General features: G+C 42.9%; 12 non-coding genes across 12 annotated transcripts; all 12 read right to left on the bottom strand.

Moving 5' to 3' along the window:
• Nucleotides 1-1,132: 1,132 nt before the first annotated feature.
• trnai-aau (transfer RNA isoleucine (anticodon AAU)) lies at nt 1,133-1,206 on the bottom strand. Its single transcript has one exon. It is a non-coding gene; the product is annotated as a tRNA-Ile (tRNA).
• A 944-nt stretch (nt 1,207-2,150) lies between these two features.
• trnar-ucg (transfer RNA arginine (anticodon UCG)) lies at nt 2,151-2,223 on the bottom strand. Its single transcript has one exon. It is a non-coding gene; the product is annotated as a tRNA-Arg (tRNA).
• Nucleotides 2,224-4,084: 1,861 nt separating this feature from the next.
• Nucleotides 4,085-4,158, bottom strand: trnai-aau (transfer RNA isoleucine (anticodon AAU)). The gene has a single exon. It is a non-coding gene; the product is annotated as a tRNA-Ile (tRNA).
• A 1,395-nt stretch (nt 4,159-5,553) lies between these two features.
• On the bottom strand, nt 5,554-5,627 carry trnai-aau (transfer RNA isoleucine (anticodon AAU)). The gene has a single exon. It is a non-coding gene; the product is annotated as a tRNA-Ile (tRNA).
• A 2,878-nt stretch (nt 5,628-8,505) lies between these two features.
• trnai-aau (transfer RNA isoleucine (anticodon AAU)) lies at nt 8,506-8,579 on the bottom strand. Its single transcript has one exon. It is a non-coding gene; the product is annotated as a tRNA-Ile (tRNA).
• Nucleotides 8,580-9,982: 1,403 nt separating this feature from the next.
• trnai-aau (transfer RNA isoleucine (anticodon AAU)) lies at nt 9,983-10,056 on the bottom strand. Its single transcript has one exon. It is a non-coding gene; the product is annotated as a tRNA-Ile (tRNA).
• A 1,403-nt stretch (nt 10,057-11,459) lies between these two features.
• Nucleotides 11,460-11,533, bottom strand: trnai-aau (transfer RNA isoleucine (anticodon AAU)). The gene has a single exon. It is a non-coding gene; the product is annotated as a tRNA-Ile (tRNA).
• Nucleotides 11,534-12,936: 1,403 nt separating this feature from the next.
• Nucleotides 12,937-13,010, bottom strand: trnai-aau (transfer RNA isoleucine (anticodon AAU)). The gene has a single exon. It is a non-coding gene; the product is annotated as a tRNA-Ile (tRNA).
• A 1,403-nt stretch (nt 13,011-14,413) lies between these two features.
• trnai-aau (transfer RNA isoleucine (anticodon AAU)) lies at nt 14,414-14,487 on the bottom strand. Its single transcript has one exon. It is a non-coding gene; the product is annotated as a tRNA-Ile (tRNA).
• Nucleotides 14,488-15,890: 1,403 nt separating this feature from the next.
• On the bottom strand, nt 15,891-15,964 carry trnai-aau (transfer RNA isoleucine (anticodon AAU)). The gene has a single exon. It is a non-coding gene; the product is annotated as a tRNA-Ile (tRNA).
• Nucleotides 15,965-17,367: 1,403 nt separating this feature from the next.
• On the bottom strand, nt 17,368-17,441 carry trnai-aau (transfer RNA isoleucine (anticodon AAU)). Its single transcript has one exon. It is a non-coding gene; the product is annotated as a tRNA-Ile (tRNA).
• Nucleotides 17,442-18,844: 1,403 nt separating this feature from the next.
• Nucleotides 18,845-18,918, bottom strand: trnai-aau (transfer RNA isoleucine (anticodon AAU)). The gene has a single exon. It is a non-coding gene; the product is annotated as a tRNA-Ile (tRNA).
• Between the last annotated feature and the right edge of the window lie 1,297 nt (nt 18,919-20,215).

Here is a 20,215-nt window from a genome sequence, read left to right as displayed (position 1 = left end):
AATTCAGATTTTTTGTAAGTAGAGATTAGGGGCAAGAAAGAAGATCAGCCACTGGCACCATCGCCTCTACGCTCTAACCTTCTCAATTGAACATCCTGGTCTTAAGAGCAGCACATTGACTTCCGGAAGATAATTGCTATTTGTACATACCTCTTTAGCAGTGAAGAAGTGTGATTGATAAAACCTTTTCGCTTGAATGTTACCCTGTTTCTGCAACCTTGAAACACACGGAAAAAAAGATTTTCCAGGCACATCCATTGAGTAAGTACAAGAAGAGCAACTACAAAGGGACTCGACCCTTCAATCTTCCTATTTGAAGTCAGATGCTTTGTCCATTAGGTCACTTGGTCTGAACTAGGGTGGGTTTCGAAAGGTTAGGGGAGCTAGGACAGTGAGGAAGGGAGACTTGATTGTAAAACAGGACATGTGAAAACTTCACAATTGTAAAGCCGATAGACAGCGTTGAAGCATTTGTGAATGTGATGTTGTGTCAGATACTCTTCGATATCATTGTGTGCATAAGTACATGCAGGAAAATGTTTCTTGTGCAAAACAGCTCAGTGAGGGTGATTGATAATAGCTTCCTTTGCTTAAGTGTCACTCTGTTCCTACAACCATGAAAAACCCATGGAAGTTTGTACTTTCCAGGCACATCAAACAGCAAGGACTGGAAGCTCAACCACGAAGCGACTCAAACCCTCAATCTTCTGATCCGAAGTCAGACGCCTTGTCCATTAGGCCACGTGGTCGGAACCGAGTCTTTCAAAGGACTGGAGCCGTGCTCATTAGACTGTGTGGTCTGAACAGAGGTTTGTTTCAGGAGGCTAGAGGAGCTGGGTGAGTGAGGAAGGGAGACTTGATTGTAAAAACGTACATGTGAATAATTTTTTGAATTGCAAAACCTGTAGACAGCGTTGAACTATCTGGGAATGTGAAATTATGTGAGTATTCTTTGATATCATTAACTAAAAAGGAAATGCGGGAAAGGTTTCTTATGCAAGACAGTTTAGTCAGCAATGTTACCTGGTTGATAACTCAAAAGGCCAGGTTTATGTAGCATGTGAAAAGCAAGCAACCGTGCAGTCAGGATTAATCTTGCCTTGGAAAGAGTTGCTTGCATCGTGCTTTTCAATGGCCAGTATGGGGATTGAACCCATGACCTTGGCGTTATTAGCACCACGCTCTAACCATCTGAGCTAACCGGCCCAGCATGCTGCAAAAGAGTCATTTTCCCAGGTGCACAGCTGCGTCAATGTCTCAGTGATTTTGTCTGAGATACGATGGCCCTTTCATAATGGGTGACGTCATAATCCTGTCTTTTGGACATCAGAGATGATGCAGTTCCATGGCCAAACAGTTGTAGATGAAATCATTTTAATTGAAGGAAGTGGGTCTTTGCTGATCTCATGTACTGACTTGTAATAGGGCCTCTTGTAGATTTGTTTCTTTTTTCAAATGAGCACTGCAGACAGATGGGAATTCAGATTTTTTGTAAGTAGAGATTAGGGGCAAGAAAGAAGATCAGCCACTGGCACCATCGCCTCTACGCTCTAACCTTCTCAATTGAACATCCTGGTCTTAAGAGCAGCACATTGAGTTCCGGAAGATAATTGCTATTTGTGCATACCTCTTTAGCAGTGAAGTGTGATTGATAAAACCTTTTCGTTTGAATGTTACCCTGTTTTTGCAACCTTGAAACACACGGAAAAAAAGATTTTCCAGGCACATCCAGTGAGTAAGTACAAGAAGAGCAACCACAAAGGGACTCGACCCTTCAATCTTCCTATTTGAAGTCAGATGCTTTGTCCATTAGGTCACTTGGTCTGAACTAGGGTGGGTTTCGAAAGGTTAGGGGAGCTAGGACAGTGAGGAAGGGAGACTTGATTGTAAAACAGGACATGTGAAAACTTCACAATTGTAAAGCCGATAGACAGCGTTGAAGCATTTGTGAATGTGATGTTGTGTCAGATACTCTTCGATATCATTGTGTGCATATGTACATGCAGGAAAATGTTTCTTGTGCAAAACAGCTCAGTGAGGGTGATTGATAATAGCTTCCTTTGCTTAAGTGTCACTCTGTTCCTACAACCATGAAAAACCCATGGAAGTTTGTACTTTCCAGGCACATCAAACAGAAAGGACTGGAAGCTCAACCACGAAGGGACTCGAACCCTCAATCTTCTGATCCGAAGTCAGACGCCTTGTCCATTAGGCCACGTGGTCGGAACCGAGTCTTTCAAAGGACTGAAGCCGTGCTCATTAGACTGTGTGGTCTGAACAGAGGTTTGTTTCAGGAGGCTAGAGGAGCTGGGTGAGTGAGGAAGGGAGACTTGATTGTAAAAACGTACATGTGAATAATTTTTTGAATTGCAAAACCTGTAGACAGCGTTGAACTATCTGGGAATGTGAAATTATGTGAGTATTCTTTGATATCATTAACTAAAAAGGAAATGCGGGAAAGGTTTCTTATGCAAGACAGTTCAGTCAGCAATGTTACCTGGTTGATAACTCAAAAGGCCAGGTTTATGTAGCATGTGAAAAGCAAGCAACCGTGCAGTCAGGATTAATCTTGCCTTGGAAAGAGTTGCTTGCATCGTGCTTTTCAATGGCCAGTATGGGGATGGAACCCATGACCTTGGCGTTATTAGCACCACTCTCTAACCATCTGAGCTAACCGGCCCAGCATGCTGCAAAAGAGTCATTTTCCCAGCTGCACAGCTGCGTCAATGTCTCAGTGATTTTGTCTGACATACGATGGCCCTTTCATAATGGGTGACGTCATAATCCTGTCTTTTGGACATCAGAGATGATGCAGTTCCATGGCCAAACAGTTGGAGATGAAATCATTTTAATTCAAGGAAGTGGGTCTTTGCTGATCTCATGTACTGACTTGTAATAGGGCCTCTTGTAGATTTGTTTCTTTTTTCAAATGAGCACTGCAGACAGATGGGAATTCAGATTTTTTGTAAGTAGAGATTAGGGGCAAGAAAGAAGATCAGCCACTGGCACCATCGCCTCTACGCTCTAACCTTCTCAATTGAACATCCTGGTCTTAAGAGCAGCACATTGAGTTCCGGAAGATAATTGCTATTTGTGCATACCTCTTTAGCAGTGAAGAAGTGTGATTGATAAAACCTTTTCGCTTGAATGTTACCCTGTTTTTGCAACCTTGAAACACACGGAAAAAAAGATTTTCCAGGCACATCCAGTGAGTAAGTACAAGAAGAGCAACCACAAAGGGACTCGACCCTTCAATCTTCCTATTTGAAGTCAGATGCTTTGTCCATTAGGTCACTTGGTCTGAACTAGGGTGGGTTTCGAAAAGTTAGGGGATCTAGGACAGTGAGGAAGGGAGACTTGATTGTAAAACAGGACATGTGAAAACTTCACAATTGTAAAGCCCATAGACAGCGTTGAAGCATTTGTGAATGTGATGTTGTGTCAGATACTCTTCGATATCATTGTGTGCATAAGTACATGCAGGAAAATGTTTCTTGTGCAAAACAGCTCAGTGAGGGTGATTGATAATAGCTTCCTTTGCTTAAGTGTCACTCTGTTCCTACAACCATGAAAAACCCATGGAAGTTTGTAATTTCCAGGCACATCAAACAGCAAGGACTGGAAGCTCAACCACGAAGCGACTCGAACCCTCAATCTTCTGATCCGAAGTCAGACGCCTTGTCCATTAGGCCATGTGGTCGGAACCGAGTCTTTCAAAGGACTGAAGCCGTGCTCATTAGACTGTGTGGTCTTGATCAGAGGTTTGTTTCAGGAGGCTAGAGGAGCTGGGTGAGTGAGGAAGGGAGACTTGATTGTAAAAACGTACATGTGAATAATTTTTTGAATTGCAAAACCTGTAGACAGCGTTGAACTATCGTGGAATGTGAAATTATGTGAGTATTCTTTGATATCATTAACTAAAAAGGAAATGCGGGAAAGGTTTCTTATGCAAGACAGTTCAGTCAGCAATGTTACCTGGTTGATAACTCAAAAGGCCAGGTTTATGTAGCATGTGAAAAGCAAGCAACCGTGCAGTCAGGATTAATCTTGCCTTGGAAAGAGTTGCTTGCATCGTGCTTTTCAATGGCCAGTATGGGGATTGAACCCATGACCTTGGCGTTATTAGCACCACGCTCTAACCATCTGAGCTAACCGGCCCAGCATGCTGCAAAAGAGTCATTTTCCCAGCTGCACAGCTGCGTCAATGTCTCAGTGATTTTGTCTGAGATACGATGGCCCTTTCATAATGGGTGACATCATAATCCTGTCTTTTGGACATCAGAGATGATGCAGTTCCATGGCCAAACAGTTGGAGATGAAATCATTTTAATTCAAGGAAGTGGGTCTTTGCTGATCTCATGTACTGACTTGTAATAGGGCCTCTTGTAGATTTGTTTCTTTTTTCAAATGAGCACTGCAGACAGATGGGAATTCAGATTTTTTGTAAGTAGAGATTAGGGGCAAGAAAGAAGATCAGCCACTGGCACCATCGCCTCTACGCTCTAACCTTCTCAATTAAACATCCTGGTCTTAAGAGCAGCACATTGAGTTCCGGAAGATAATTGCTATTTGTGCATACCTCTTTAGCAGTGAAGAAGTGTGATTGATAAAACCTTTTCGCTTGAATGTTACCCTGTTTTTGCAACCTTGAAACACACGGAAAAAAAGATTTTCCAGGCACATCCAGTGAGTAAGTACAAGAAGAGCAACCACAAAGGGACTCGACCCTTCAATCTTCCGATTTGAAGTCAGATGCTTTGTCCATTAGGTCACTTGGTCTGAACTAGGGTGGGTTTCGAAAGGTTAGGGGAGCTAGGACAGTGAGGAAGGGAGACTTGATTGTAAAACAGGACATGTGAAAACTTCACAATTGTAAAGCCCATAGACAGCGTTGAAGCATTTGTGAATGTGATGTTGTGTCAGATACTCTTCGATATCATTGTGTGCATAAGTACATGCAGGAAAATGTTTCCTGTGCAAAACAGCTCAGTGAGGGTGATTGATAATAGCTTCCTTTGCTTAAGTGTCACTCTGTTCCTACAACCATGAAAAACCCATGGAAGTTCCATGCACATCAAACAGAAAGGACTGGAAGCTCAACCACGAAGCGACTCGAACTCTCAATCTTCTGATACGAAGTCAGACGCCTTGTCCATTAGGCCACGTGGTCGGAACCGAGTCTTTCAAAGGACTGAAGCCGTGCTCATTAGACTGTGTGGTCTGAACAGAGGTTTGTTTCAGGAGGCTAGAGGAGCTGGGTGAGTGAGGAAGGGAGACTTGATTGTAAAAACGTACATGTGAATAATTTTTTGAATTGCAAAACCTGTAGACAGCGTTGAACTATCTGGGAATGTGAAATTATGTGAGTATTCTTTGATATCATTAACTAAAAAGGAAATGCAGGAAAGGTTTCTTATGCAAGACAGTTCAGTCAGCAATGTTACCTGGTTGATAACTCAAAAGGCCAGGTTTATGTAGCATGTGAAAAGCAAGCAATCGTGCAGTCAGGATTAATCTTGCCTTGGAAAGAGTTGCTTGCATCGTGCTTTTCAATGGCCAGTATGGGGATTGAACCCATAACCTTGGCGTTATTAGCACCACACTCTAACCATCTGAGCTAACCGGCCCAGCATGCTGCAAAGGAGTCATTTTCCCAGCTGCAAAGCTGCGTCAATGTCTCAGTGATTTTTGTCTGACATAAGATGGCCCTTTCACAATGGGTGACGTCATAATCCTGTCTTTTGGACATCAGAGATGCTGCAGTTCCATGGCCAAACAGTTGGAGATGAAATCATTTTAATTCAAGGAAATGGGTCTTTGCTGATCTCATGTACTGACTTGTAATAGGGCCTCTTGTAGATTTGTTTCTTTTTTCAAATGAGCACTGCAGACAGATGGGAATTCAGATTTTTTGTAAGTAGAGATTAGGGGCAAGAAAGAAGATCAGCCACTGGCACCATCGCCTCTACGCTCTAACCTTCTCAATTGAACATCCTGGTCTTAAGAGCAGCACATTGAGTTCCGGAAGATAATTGCTATTTGTGCATACCTCTTTAGCAGTGAAGTGTGATTGATAAAACCTTTTCGTTTGAATGTTACCCTGTTTTTGCAACCTTGAAACACACGGAAAAAAAGATTTTCCAGGCACATCCAGTGAGTAAGTACAAGAAGAGCAACCACAAAGGGACTCGACCCTTCAATCTTCCTATTTGAAGTCAGATGCTTTGTCCATTAGGTCACTTGGTCTGAACTAGGGTGGGTTTCGAAAGGTTAGGGGAGCTAGGACAGTGAGGAAGGGAGACTTGATTGTAAAACAGGACATGTGAAAACTTCACAATTGTAAAACCGATAGACACCGTTGAAGCATTTGTGAATGTGATGTTGTGTCAGATACTCTTCCATATCATTGTGTGCATATGTACATGCAGGAAAATGTTTCTTGTGCAAAACAGCTCAGTGAGGGTGATTGATAATAGCTTCCTTTGCTTAAGTGTCACTCTGTTCCTACGACCATGAAAAACCCATGGAAGTTTGTACTTTCAAGGCACATCAAACAGAATGGACTGGAAGCTCAACCGCAAACGGACTCGAACGCTCAATCTTCTGATCCGAAGTCAGACGCCTTGTCCATTAGGCCACGTGGTCGGAACCGAGTCTTTCAAAGGACTGGAGCCGTGCTCATTAGACTGTGTGGTCTGAACAGAGGTTTGTTTCAGGAGGCTAGAGGAGCTGGGTGAGTGAGGAAGGGAGACTTGATTGTAAAAACGTACATGTGAATAATTTTTTGAATTGCAAAACCTGTAGACAGCGTTGAACTATCTGGGAATGTGAAATTATGTGAGTATTCTTTGATATCATTAATTAAAAAGGAAATGCGGGAAAGGTTTCTTATGCAAGACAGTTCAGTCAGCAATGTTACCTGGTTGATAACTCAAAAGGCCAGGTTTATGTAGCATGTGAAAAGCAAGCAACCGTGAAATCAGGATTAATCTTGCCTTGGAAAGAGTTGCTTGCATCGTGCTTTTCAATGGCCAGTATGGGGATGGAACCCATGACCTTGGCGTTATTAGCACCACTCTCTAACCATCTGAGCTAACCGGCCCAGCATGCTGCAAAAGAGTCATTTTCCCAGCTGCACAGCTGCGTCAATGTCTCAGTGATTTTGTCTGACATACGATGGCCCTTTCATAATGGGTGACGTCATAATCCTGTCTTTTGGACATCAGAGATGATGCAGTTCCATGGCCAAACAGTTGGAGATGAAATCATTTTAATTCAAGGAAGTGGGTCTTTGCTGATCTCATGTACTGACTTGTAATAGGGCCTCTTGTAGATTTGTTTCTTTTTTCAAATGAGCACTGCAGACAGATGGGAATTCAGATTTTTTGTAAGTAGAGATTAGGGGCAAGAAAGAAGATCAGCCACTGGCACCATCGCCTCTACGCTCTAACCTTCTCAATTGAACATCCTGGTCTTAAGAGCAGCACATTGAGTTCCGGAAGATAATTGCTATTTGTGCATACCTCTTTAGCAGTGAAGAAGTGTGATTGATAAAACCTTTTCGCTTGAATGTTACCCTGTTTTTGCAACCTTGAAACACACGGAAAAAAAGATTTTCCAGGCACATCCAGTGAGTAAGTACAAGAAGAGCAACCACAAAGGGACTCGACCCTTCAATCTTCCTATTTGAAGTCAGATGCTTTGTCCATTAGGTCACTTGGTCTGAACTAGGGTGGGTTTCGAAAAGTTAGGGGATCTAGGACAGTGAGGAAGGGAGACTTGATTGTAAAACAGGACATGTGAAAACTTCACAATTGTAAAGCCCATAGACAGCGTTGAAGCATTTGTGAATGTGATGTTGTGTCAGATACTCTTCGATATCATTGTGTGCATAAGTACATGCAGGAAAATGTTTCTTGTGCAAAACAGCTCAGTGAGGGTGATTGATAATAGCTTCCTTTGCTTAAGTGTCACTCTGTTCCTACAACCATGAAAAACCCATGGAAGTTTGTAATTTCCAGGCACATCAAACAGCAAGGACTGGAAGCTCAACCACGAAGCGACTCGAACCCTCAATCTTCTGATCCGAAGTCAGACGCCTTGTCCATTAGGCCACGTGGTCGGAACCGAGTCTTTCAAAGGACTGAAGCCGTGCTCATTAGACTGTGTGGTCTGAACAGAGGTTTGTTTCAGGAGGCTAGAGGAGCTGGGTGAGTGGGGAAGGGAGACTTGATTGTAAAAACGTACATGTGAATAATTTTTTGAATTGCAAAACCTGTAGACAGCGTTGAACTATCTGGGAATGTGAAATTATGTGAGTATTCTTTGATATCAATAACTAAAAAGGAAATGCGGGAAAGGTTTCTTATGCAAGACAGTTCAGTCAGCAATGTTACCTGGTTGATAACTCAAAAGGCCAGGTTTATGTAGCATGTGAAAAGCAAGCAACCGTGAAGTCAGGATTAATCTTGCCTTGGAAAGAGTTGCTTGCATCGTGCTTTTCAATGGCCAGTATGGGGATTGAACCCATGACCTTGGCGTTATTAGCACCACGCTCTAACCATCTGAGCTAACCGGCCCAGCATGCTGCAAAAGAGTCATTTTCCCAGCTGCACAGCTGCGTCAATGTCTCAGTGATTTTGTCTGAGATACGATGGCCCTTTCATAATGGGTGACGTCATAATCCTGTCTTTTGGACATCAGAGATGATGCAGTTCCATGGCCAAACAGTTGGAGATGAAATCATTTTAATTCAAGGAAGTGGGTCTTTGCTGATCTCATGTACTGACTTGTAATAGGGCCTCTTGTAGATTTGTTTCTTTTTTCAAATGAGCACTGCAGACAGATGGGAATTCAGATTTTTTGTAAGTAGAGATTAGGGGCAAGAAAGAAGATCAGCCACTGGCACCATCGCCTCTACGCTCTAACCTTCTCAATTGAACATCCTGGTCTTAAGAGCAGCACATTGACTTCCGGAAGATAATTGCTATTTGTGCATACCTCTTTAGCAGTGAAGAAGTGTGATTGATAAAACCTTTTCGCTTGAATGTTACCCTGTTTCTGCAACCTTGAAACACACGGAAAAAAAGATTTTCCAGGCACATCCATTGAGTAAGTACAAGAAGAGCAACCACAAAGGGACTCGACCCTTCAATCTTCCTATTTGAAGTCAGATGCTTTGTCCATTAGGTCACTTGGTCTGAACTAGGGTGGGTTTCGAAAGGTTAGGGGAGCTAGGACAGTGAGGAAGGGAGACTTGATTGTAAAACAGGACATGTGAAAACTTCACAATTGTAAAGCCCATAGACAGCGTTGAAGCATTTGTGAATGTGATGTTGTGTCAGATACTCTTCGATATCATTGTGTGCATAAGTACATGCAGGAAAATGTTTCTTGTGCAAAACAGCTCAGTGAGGGTGATTGATAATAGCTTCCTTTGCTTAAGTGTCACTCTGTTCCTACAACCATGAAAAACCCATGGAAGTTTGTACTTTCCAGGCACATCAAACAGCAAGGACTGGAAGCTCAACCACGAAGCGACTCGAACCCTCAATCTTCTGATCCAAAGTTAGACGCCTTGTCCATTAGGCCACGTGGTCGGAACCGAGTCTTTCAAAGGACTGGAGCCGTGCTCATTAGACTGTGTGGTCTGAACAGAGGTTTGTTTCAGGAGGCTAGAGGAGCTGGGTGAGTGAGGAAGGGAGACTTGATTGTAAAAACGTACATGTGAATAATTTTTTGAATTGCAAAACCTGTAGACAGCGTTGAACTATCTGGGAATGTGAAATTATGTGAGTATTCTTTGACATCATTAACTAAAAAGGAAATGCGGGAAAGGTTTCTTATGCAAGACAGTTCAGTCAGCAATGTTACCTGGTTGATAACTCAAAAGGCCAGGTTTATGTAGCATGTGAAAAGCAAGCAACCGTGCAGTCAGGATTAATCTTGCCTTGGAAAGAGTTGCTTGCATCGTGCTTTTCAATGGCCAGTATGGGGATTGAACCCATGACCTTGGCGTTATTAGCACCACGCTCTAACCATCTGAGCTAACCGGCCCAGCATGCTGCAAAAGAGTCATTTTCCCAGCTGCACAGCTGCGTCAATGTCTCAGTGATTTTGTCTGAGATACGATGGCCCTTTCATAATGGGTGACGTCATAATCCTGTCTTTTGGACATCAGAGATGATGCAGTTCCATGGCCAAACAGTTGGAGATGAAATCATTTTAATTCAAGGAAGTGGGTCTTTGCTGATCTCATGTACTGACTTGTAATAGGGCCTCTTGTAGATTTGTTTCTTTTTTCAAATGAGCACTGCAGACAGATGGGAATTCAGATTTTTTGTAAGTAGAGATTAGGGGCAAGAAAGAAGATCAGCCACTGGCACCATCGCCTCTACGCTCTAACCTTCTCAATTGAACATCCTGGTCTTAAGAGCAGCATATTGACTTCCGGAAGATAATTGCTATTTGTGCATACCTCTTTAGCAGTGAAGAAGTGTGATTGATAAAACCTTTTCGCTTGAATGTTACCCTGTTTCTGCAACCTTGAAACACACGGAAAAAAAGATTTTCCAGGCACATCCATTGAGTAAGTACAAGAAGAGCAACCACAAAGGGACTCGACCCTTCAATCTTCCTATTTGAAGTCAGATGCTTTGTCCATTAGGTCACTTGGTCTGAACTAGGGTGGGTTTCGAAAGGTTAGGGGAGCTAGGACAGTGAGGAAGGGAGACTTGATTGTAAAACAGGACATGTGAAAACTTCACAATTGTAAAGCCCATAGACAGCGTTGAAGCATTTGTGAATGTGATGTTGTGTCAGATACTCTTCGATATCATTGTGTGCATATGTACATGCAGGAAAATGTTTCTTGTGCAAAACAGCTCAGTGAGGGTGATTGATAATAGCTTCCTTTGCTTAAGTGTCACTCTGTTCCTACAACCATGAAAAACCCATGGAAGTTTGTACTTTCCAGGCACATCAAACAGCAAGGACTGGAAGCTCAACCACGAAGCGACTCGAACCCTCAATCTTCTGATCCGAAGTCAGACGCCTTGTCCATTAGGCCACGTGGTCGGAACCGAGTCTTTCAAAGGACTGGAGCCGTGCTCATTAGACTGTGTGGTCTGAACAGAGGTTTGTTTCAGGAGGCTAGAGGAGCTGGGTGAGTGAGGAAGGGAGACTTGATTGTAAAAACGTACATGTGAATAATTTTTTGAATTGCAAAACCTGTAGACAGCGTTGAACTATCTGGGAATGTGAAATTATGTGAGTATTCTTTGATATCATTAACTAAAAAGGAAATGCGGGAAAGGTTTCTTATGCAAGACAGTTTAGTCAGCAATGTTACCTGGTTGATAACTCAAAAGGCCAGGTTTATGTAGCATGTGAAAAGCAAGCAACCGTGCAGTCAGGATTAATCTTGCCTTGGAAAGAGTTGCTTGCATCGTGCTTTTCAATGGCCAGTATGGGGATTGAACCCATGACCTTGGCGTTATTAGCACCACGCTCTAACCATCTGAGCTAACCGGCCCAGCATGCTGCAAAAGAGTCATTTTCCCAGCTGCACAGCTGCGTCAATGTCTCAGTGATTTTGTCTGAGATACGATGGCCCTTTCATAATGGGTGACGTCATAATCCTGTCTTTTGGACATCAGAGATGATGCAGTTCCATGGCCAAACAGTTGGAGATGAAATCATTTTAATTCAAGGAAGTGGGTCTTTGCTGATCTCATGTACTGACTTGTAATAGGGCCTCTTGTAGATTTGTTTCTTTTTTCAAATGAGCACTGCAGACAGATGGGAATTCAGATTTTTTGTAAGTAGAGATTAGGGGCAAGAAAGAAGATCAGCCACTGGCACCATCGCCTCTACGCTCTAACCTTCTCAATTGAACATCCTGGTCTTGAGAGCAGCACATTGAGTTCCGGAAGATAATTGCTATTTGTGCATACCTCTTTAGCAGTGAAGAAGTGTGATTGATAAAACCTTTTCGCTTGAATGTTACCCTGTTTCTGCAACCTTGAAACACACGGAAAAAAAGATTTTCCAGGCACATCCATTGAGTAAGTACAAGAAGAGCAACCACAAAGGAACTCGACCCTTCAATCTTCCTATTTGAAGTCAGATGCTTTGTCCATTAGGTCACTTGGTCTGAACTAGGGTGGGTTTCGAAAGGTTAGGGGAGCTAGGACAGTGAGGAAGGGAGACTTGATTGTAAAACAGGACATGTGAAAACTTCACAATTGTAAAGCCCATAGACAGCGTTGAAGCATTTGTGAATGTGATGTTGTGTCAGATACTCTTCGATATCATTGTGTGCATAAGTACATGCAGGAAAATGTTTCTTGTGCAAAACAGCTCAGTGAGGGTGATTGATAATAGCTTCCTTTGCTTAAGTGTCACTCTGTTCCTACAACCATGAAAAACCCATGGAAGTTTGTACTTTCCAGGCACATCAAACAGCAAGGACTGGAAGCTCAACCACGAAGCGACTCGAACCCTCAATCTTCTGATCCGAAGTCAGACGCCTTGTCCATTAGGCCACGTGGTCGGAACCGAGTCTTTCAAAGGACTGAAGCCGTGCTCATTAGACTGTGTGGTCTGAACAGAGGTTTGTTTCAGGAGGCTAGAGGAGCTGGGTGAGTGAGGAAGGGAGACTTGATTGTAAAAACGTACATGTGAATAATTTTTTGAATTGCAAAACCTGTAGACAGCGTTGAACTATCTGGGAATGTGAAATTATGTGAGTATTCTTTGATATCATTAACTAAAAAGGAAATGCGGGAAAGGTTTCTTATGCAAGACAGTTTAGTCAGCAATGTTACCTGGTTGATAACTCAAAAGGCCAGGTTTATGTAGCATGTGAAAAGCAAGCAACCGTGCAGTCAGGATTAATCTTGCCTTGGAAAGAGTTGCTTGCATCGTGCTTTTCAATGGCCAGTATGGGGATTGAACCCATGACCTTGGCGTTATTAGCACCACGCTCTAACCATCTGAGCTAACCGGCCCAGCATGCTGCAAAAGAGTCATTTTCCCAGCTGCACAGCTGCGTCAATGTCTCAGTGATTTTGTCTGAGATACGATGGCCCTTTCATAATGGGTGACGTCATAATCCTGTCTTTTGGACATCAGAGATGATGCAGTTCCATGGCCAAACAGTTGGAGATGAAATCATTTTAATTCAAGGAAGTGGGTCTTTGCTGATCTCATGTACTGACTTGTAATAGGGCCTCTTGTAGATTTGTTTCTTTTTTCAAATGAGCACTGCAGACAGATGGGAATTCAGATTTTTTGTAAGTAGAGATTAGGGGCAAGAAAGAAGATCAGCCACTGGCACCATCGCCTCTACGCTCTAACCTTCTCAATTGAACATCCTGGTCTTAAGAGCAGCACATTGAGTTCCGGAAGATAATTGCTATTTGTGCATACCTCTTTAGCAGTGAAGAAGTGTGATTGATAAAACCTTTTCGCTTGAATGTTACCCTGTTTTTGCAACCTTGAAACACACGGAAAAAAAGATTTTCCAGGCACATCCAGTGAGTAAGTACAAGAAGAGCAACCACAAAGGGACTCGACCCTTCAATCTTCCTATTTGAAGTCAGATGCTTTGTCCATTAGGTCACTTGGTCTGAACTAGGGTGGGTTTCGAAAGGTTAGGGGAGCTAGGACAGTGAGGAAGGGAGACTTGATTGTAAAACAGGACATGTGAAAACTTCACAATTGTAAAGCCCATAGATAGCGTTGAAGCATTTGTGAATGTGATGTTGTGTCAGATACTCTTCGATATCATTGTGTGCATAAGTACATGCAGGAAAATGTTTCTTGTGCAAAACAGCTCAGTGAGGGTGATTGATAATAGCTTCCTTTGCTTAAGTGTCACTCTGTTCCTACAACCATGAAAAACCCATGGAAGTTTGTACTTTCCAGGCACATCAAACAGCAAGGACTGGAAGCTCAACCACGAAGCGACTCGAACCCTCAATCTTCTGATCCGAAGTCAGACGCCTTGTCCATTAGGCCACGTGGTCGGAACCGAGTCTTTCAAAGGACTGGAGCCGTGCTCATTAGACTGTGTGGTCTGAACAGAGGTTTGTTTCAGGAGGCTAGAGGAGCTGGGTGAGTGAGGAAGGGAGACTTGATTGTAAAAACGTACATGTGAATAATTTTTTGAATTGCAAAACCTGTAGACAGCGTTGAACTATCTGGGAATGTGAAATTATGTGAGTATTCTTTGATATCATTAACTAAAAAGGAAATGCGGGAAAGGTTTCTTATGCAAGACAGTTTAGTCAGCAATGTTACCTGGTTGATAACTCAAAAGGCCAGGTTTATGTAGCATGTGAAAAGCAAGCAACCGTGCAGTCAGGATTAATCTTGCCTTGGAAAGAGTTGCTTGCATCGTGCTTTTCAATGGCCAGTATGGGGATTGAACCCATGACCTTGGCGTTATTAGCACCACGCTCTAACCATCTGAGCTAACCGGCCCAGCATGCTGCAAAAGAGTCATTTTCCCAGGTGCACAGCTGCGTTAATGTCTCAGTGATTTTGTCTGAGATACGATGGCCCTTTCATAATGGGTGACGTCATAATCCTGTCTTTTGGACATCAGAGATGATGCAGTTCCATGGCCAAACAGTTGGAGATGAAATCATTTTAATTCAAGGAAGTGGGTCTTTGCTGATCTCATGTACTGACTTGTAATAGGGCCTCTTGTAGATTTGTTTCTTTTTTCAAATGAGCACTGCAGACAGATGGGAATTCAGATTTTTTGTAAGTAGAGATTAGGGGCAAGAAAGAAGATCAGCCACTGGCACCATCGCCTCTACGCTCTAACCTTCTCAATTGAACATCCTGGTCTTGAGAGCAGCACATTGAGTTCCGGAAGATAATTGCTATTTGTGCATACCTCTTTAGCAGTGAAGAAGTGTGATTGATAAAACCTTTTCGCTTGAATGTTACCCTGTTTCTGCAACCTTGAAACACACGGAAAAAAAGATTTTCCAGGCACATCCATTGAGTAAGTACAAGAAGAGCAACCACAAAGGAACTCGACCCTTCAATCTTCCTATTTGAAGTCAGATGCTTTGTCCATTAGGTCACTTGGTCTGAACTAGGGTGGGTTTCGAAAGGTTAGGGGAGCTAGGACAGTGAGGAAGGGAGACTTGATTGTAAAACAGGACATGTGAAAACTTCACAATTGTAAAGCCCATAGACAGCGTTGAAGCATTTGTGAATGTGATGTTGTGTCAGATACTCTTCGATATCATTGTGTGCATAAGTACATGCAGGAAAATGTTTCTTGTGCAAAACAGCTCAGTGAGGGTGATTGATAATAGCTTCCTTTGCTTAAGTGTCACTCTGTTCCTACAACCATGAAAAACCCATGGAAGTTTGTACTTTCCAGGCACATCAAACAGCAAGGACTGGAAGCTCAACCACGAAGCGACTCGAACCCTCAATCTTCTGATCCGAAGTCAGACGCCTTGTCCATTAGGCCACGTGGTCGGAACCGAGTCTTTCAAAGGACTGAAGCCGTGCTCATTAGACTGTGTGGTCTGAACAGAGGTTTGTTTCAGGAGGCTAGAGGAGCTGGGTGAGTGGGGAAGGGAGACTTGATTGTAAAAACGTACATGTGAATAATTTTTTGAATTGCAAAACCTGTAGACAGCGTTGAACTATCTGGGAATGTGAAATTATGTGAGTATTCTTTGATATCATTAACTAAAAAGGAAATGCGGGAAAGGTTTCTTATGCAAGACAGTTTAGTCAGCAATGTTACCTGGTTGATAACTCAAAAGGCCAGGTTTATGTAGCATGTGAAAAGCAAGCAACCGTGCAGTCAGGATTAATCTTGCCTTGGAAAGAGTTGCTTGCATCGTGCTTTTCAATGGCCAGTATGGGGATTGAACCCATGACCTTGGCGTTATTAGCACCACGCTCTAACCATCTGAGCTAACCGGCCCAGCATGCTGCAAAAGAGTCATTTTCCCAGGTGCACAGCTGCGTTAATGTCTCAGTGATTTTGTCTGAGATACGATGGCCCTTTCATAATTGGTGACGTCATAATCCTGTCTTTTGGACATCAGAGATGATGCAGTTCCATGGCCAAACAGTTGGAGATGAAATCATTTTAATTCAAGGAAGTGGGTCTTTGCTGATCTCATGTACTGACTTGTAATAGGGCCTCTTGTAGATTTGTTTCTTTTTTCAAATGAGCACTGCAGACAGATGGGAATTCAGATTTTTTGTAAGTAGAGATTAGGGGCAAGAAAGAAGATCAGCCACTGGCACCATCGCCTCTACGCTCTAACCTTCTCAATTGAACATCCTGGTCTTAAGAGCAGCACATTGAGTTCCGGAAGATAATTGCTATTTGTGCATACCTCTTTAGCAGTGAAGAAGTGTGATTGATAAAACCTTTTCGCTTGAATGTTACCCTGTTTTTGCAACCTTGAAACACACGGAAAAAAAGATTTTCCAGGCACATCCAGTGAGTAAGTACAAGAAGAGCAACCACAAAGGGACTCGACCCTTCAATCTTCCTATTTGAAGTCAGATGCTTTGTCCATTAGGTCACTTGGTCTGAACTAGGGTGGGTTTCGAAAGGTTAGGGGAGCTAGGACAGTGAGGAAGGGAGACTTGATTGTAAAACAGGACATGTGAAAACTTCACAATTGTAAAGCCCATAGATAGCGTTGAAGCATTTGTGAATGTGATGTTGTGTCAGATACTCTTCGATATCATTGTGTGCATAAGTACATGCAGGAAAATGTTTCTTGTGCAAAACAGCTCAGTGAGGGTGATTGATAATAGCTTCCTTTGCTTAAGTGTCACTCTGTTCCTACAACCATGAAAAACCCATGGAAGTTTGTACTTTCCAGGCACATCAAACAGCAAGGACTGGAAGCTCAACCACGAAGCGACTCGAACCCTCAATCTTCTGATCCGAAGTCAGACGCCTTGTCCATTAGGCCACGTGGTCGGAACCGAGTCTTTCAAAGGACTGGAGCCGTGCTCATTAGACTGTGTGGTCTGAACAGAGGTTTGTTTCAGGAGGCTAGAGGAGCTGGGTGAGTGAGGAAGGGAGACTTGATTGTAAAAACGTACATGTGAATAATTTTTTGAATTGCAAAACCTGTAGACAGCGTTGAACTATCTGGGAATGTGAAATTATGTGAGTATTCTTTGATATCATTAACTAAAAAGGAAATGCGGGAAAGGTTTCTTATGCAAGACAGTTTAGTCAGCAATGTTACCTGGTTGATAACTCAAAAGGCCAGGTTTATGTAGCATGTGAAAAGCAAGCAACCGTGCAGTCAGGATTAATCTTGCCTTGGAAAGAGTTGCTTGCATCGTGCTTTTCAATGGCCAGTATGGGGATTGAACCCATGACCTTGGCGTTATTAGCACCACGCTCTAACCATCTGAGCTAACCGGCCCAGCATGCTGCAAAAGAGTCATTTTCCCAGGTGCACAGCTGCGTTAATGTCTCAGTGATTTTGTCTGAGATACGATGGCCCTTTCATAATGGGTGACGTCATAATCCTGTCTTTTGGACATCAGAGATGATGCAGTTCCATGGCCAAACAGTTGGAGATGAAATCATTTTAATTCAAGGAAGTGGGTCTTTGCTGATCTCATGTACTGACTTGTAATAGGGCCTCTTGTAGATTTGTTTCTTTTTTCAAATGAGCACTGCAGACAGATGGGAATTCAGATTTTTTGTAAGTAGAGATTAGGGGCAAGAAAGAAGATCAGCCACTGGCACCATCGCCTCTACGCTCTAACCTTCTCAATTGAACATCCTGGTCTTGAGAGCAGCACATTGAGTTCCGGAAGATAATTGCTATTTGTGCATACCTCTTTAGCAGTGAAGAAGTGTGATTGATAAAACCTTTTCGCTTGAATGTTACCCTGTTTCTGCAACCTTGAAACACACGGAAAAAAAGATTTTCCAGGCACATCCATTGAGTAAGTACAAGAAGAGCAACCACAAAGGAACTCGACCCTTCAATCTTCCTATTTGAAGTCAGATGCTTTGTCCATTAGGTCACTTGGTCTGAACTAGGGTGGGTTTCGAAAGGTTAGGGGAGCTACGACAGTGAGGAAGGGAGACTTGATTGTAAAACAGGACATGTGAAAACTTCACAATTGTAAAGCCCATAGACAGCGTTGAAGCATTTGTGAATGTGATGTTGTGTCAGATACTCTTCGATATCATTGTGTGCATAAGTACATGCAGGAAAATGTTTCTTGTGCAAAACAGCTCAGTGAGGGTGATTGATAATAGCTTCCTTTGCTTAAGTGTCACTCTGTTCCTACAACCATGAAAAACCCATGGAAGTTTGTACTTTCCAGGCACATCAAACAGCAAGGACTGGAAGCTCAACCACGAAGCGACTCGAACCCTCAATCTTCTGATCCGAAGTCAGACGCCTTGTCCATTAGGCCACGTGGTCGGAACCGAGTCTTTCAAAGGACTGAAGCCGTGCTCATTAGACTGTGTGGTCTGAACAGAGGTTTGTTTCAGGAGGCTAGAGGAGCTGGGTGAGTGGGGAAGGGAGACTTGATTGTAAAAACGTACATGTGAATAATTTTTTGAATTGCAAAACCTGTAGACAGCGTTGAACTATCTGGGAATGTGAAATTATGTGAGTATTCTTTGATATCATTAACTAAAAAGGAAATGCGGGAAAGGTTTCTTATGCAAGACAGTTTAGTCAGCAATGTTACCTGGTTGATAACTCAAAAGGCCAGGTTTATGTAGCATGTGAAAAGCAAGCAACCGTGCAGTCAGGATTAATCTTGCCTTGGAAAGAGTTGCTTGCATCGTGCTTTTCAATGGCCAGTATGGGGATTGAACCCATGACCTTGGCGTTATTAGCACCACGCTCTAACCATCTGAGCTAACCGGCCCAGCATGCTGCAAAAGAGTCATTTTCCCAGGTGCACAGCTGCGTTAATGTCTCAGTGATTTTGTCTGAGATACGATGGCCCTTTCATAATGGGTGACGTCATAATCCTGTCTTTTGGACATCAGAGATGATGCAGTTCCATGGCCAAACAGTTGGAGATGAAATCATTTTAATTCAAGGAAGTGGGTCTTTGCTGATCTCATGTACTGACTTGTAATAGGGCCTCTTGTAGATTTGTTTCTTTTTTCAAATGAGCACTGCAGACAGATGGGAATTCAGATTTTTTGTAAGTAGAGATTAGGGGCAAGAAAGAAGATCAGCCACTGGCACCATCGCCTCTACGCTCTAACCTTCTCAATTGAACATCCTGGTCTTAAGAGCAGCACATTGAGTTCCGGAAGATAATTGCTATTTGTGCATACCTCTTTAGCAGTGAAGAAGTGTGATTGATAAAACCTTTTCGCTTGAATGTTACCCTGTTTTTGCAACCTTGAAACACACGGAAAAAAAGATTTTCCAGGCACATCCAGTGAGTAAGTACAAGAAGAGCAACCACAAAGGGACTCGACCCTTCAATCTTCCTATTTGAAGTCAGATGCTTTGTCCATTAGGTCACTTGGTCTGAACTAGGGTGGGTTTCGAAAGGTTAGGGGAGCTAGGACAGTGAGGAAGGGAGACTTGATTGTAAAACAGGACATGTGAAAACTTCACAATTGTAAAGCCCATAGATAGCGTTGAAGCATTTGTGAATGTGATGTTGTGTCAGATACTCTTCGATATCATTGTGTGCATAAGTACATGCAGGAAAATGTTTCTTGTGCAAAACAGCTCAGTGAGGGTGATTGATAATAGCTTCCTTTGCTTAAGTGTCACTCTGTTCCTACAACCATGAAAAACCCATGGAAGTTTGTACTTTCCAGGCACATCAAACAGCAAGGACTGGAAGCTCAACCACGAAGCGACTCGAACCCTCAATCTTCTGATCCGAAGTCAGACGCCTTGTCCATTAGGCCACGTGGTCGGAACCGAGTCTTTCAAAGGACTGGAGCCGTGCTCATTAGACTGTGTGGTCTGAACAGAGGTTTGTTTCAGGAGGCTAGAGGAGCTGGGTGAGTGAGGAAGGGAGACTTGATTGTAAAAACGTACATGTGAATAATTTTTTGAATTGCAAAACCTGTAGACAGCGTTGAACTATCTGGGAATGTGAAATTATGTGAGTATTCTTTGATATCATTAACTAAAAAGGAAATGCGGGAAAGGTTTCTTATGCAAGACAGTTTAGTCAGCAATGTTACCTG

This window comes from Channa argus, unplaced genomic scaffold, assembly GCF_033026475.1.
Source record: "Channa argus isolate prfri unplaced genomic scaffold, Channa argus male v1.0 Contig035, whole genome shotgun sequence".
NCBI lineage: Eukaryota > Metazoa > Chordata > Actinopteri > Anabantiformes > Channidae > Channa > Channa argus.
This window is presented reverse-complemented; position numbering and strand designations above follow the sequence as displayed.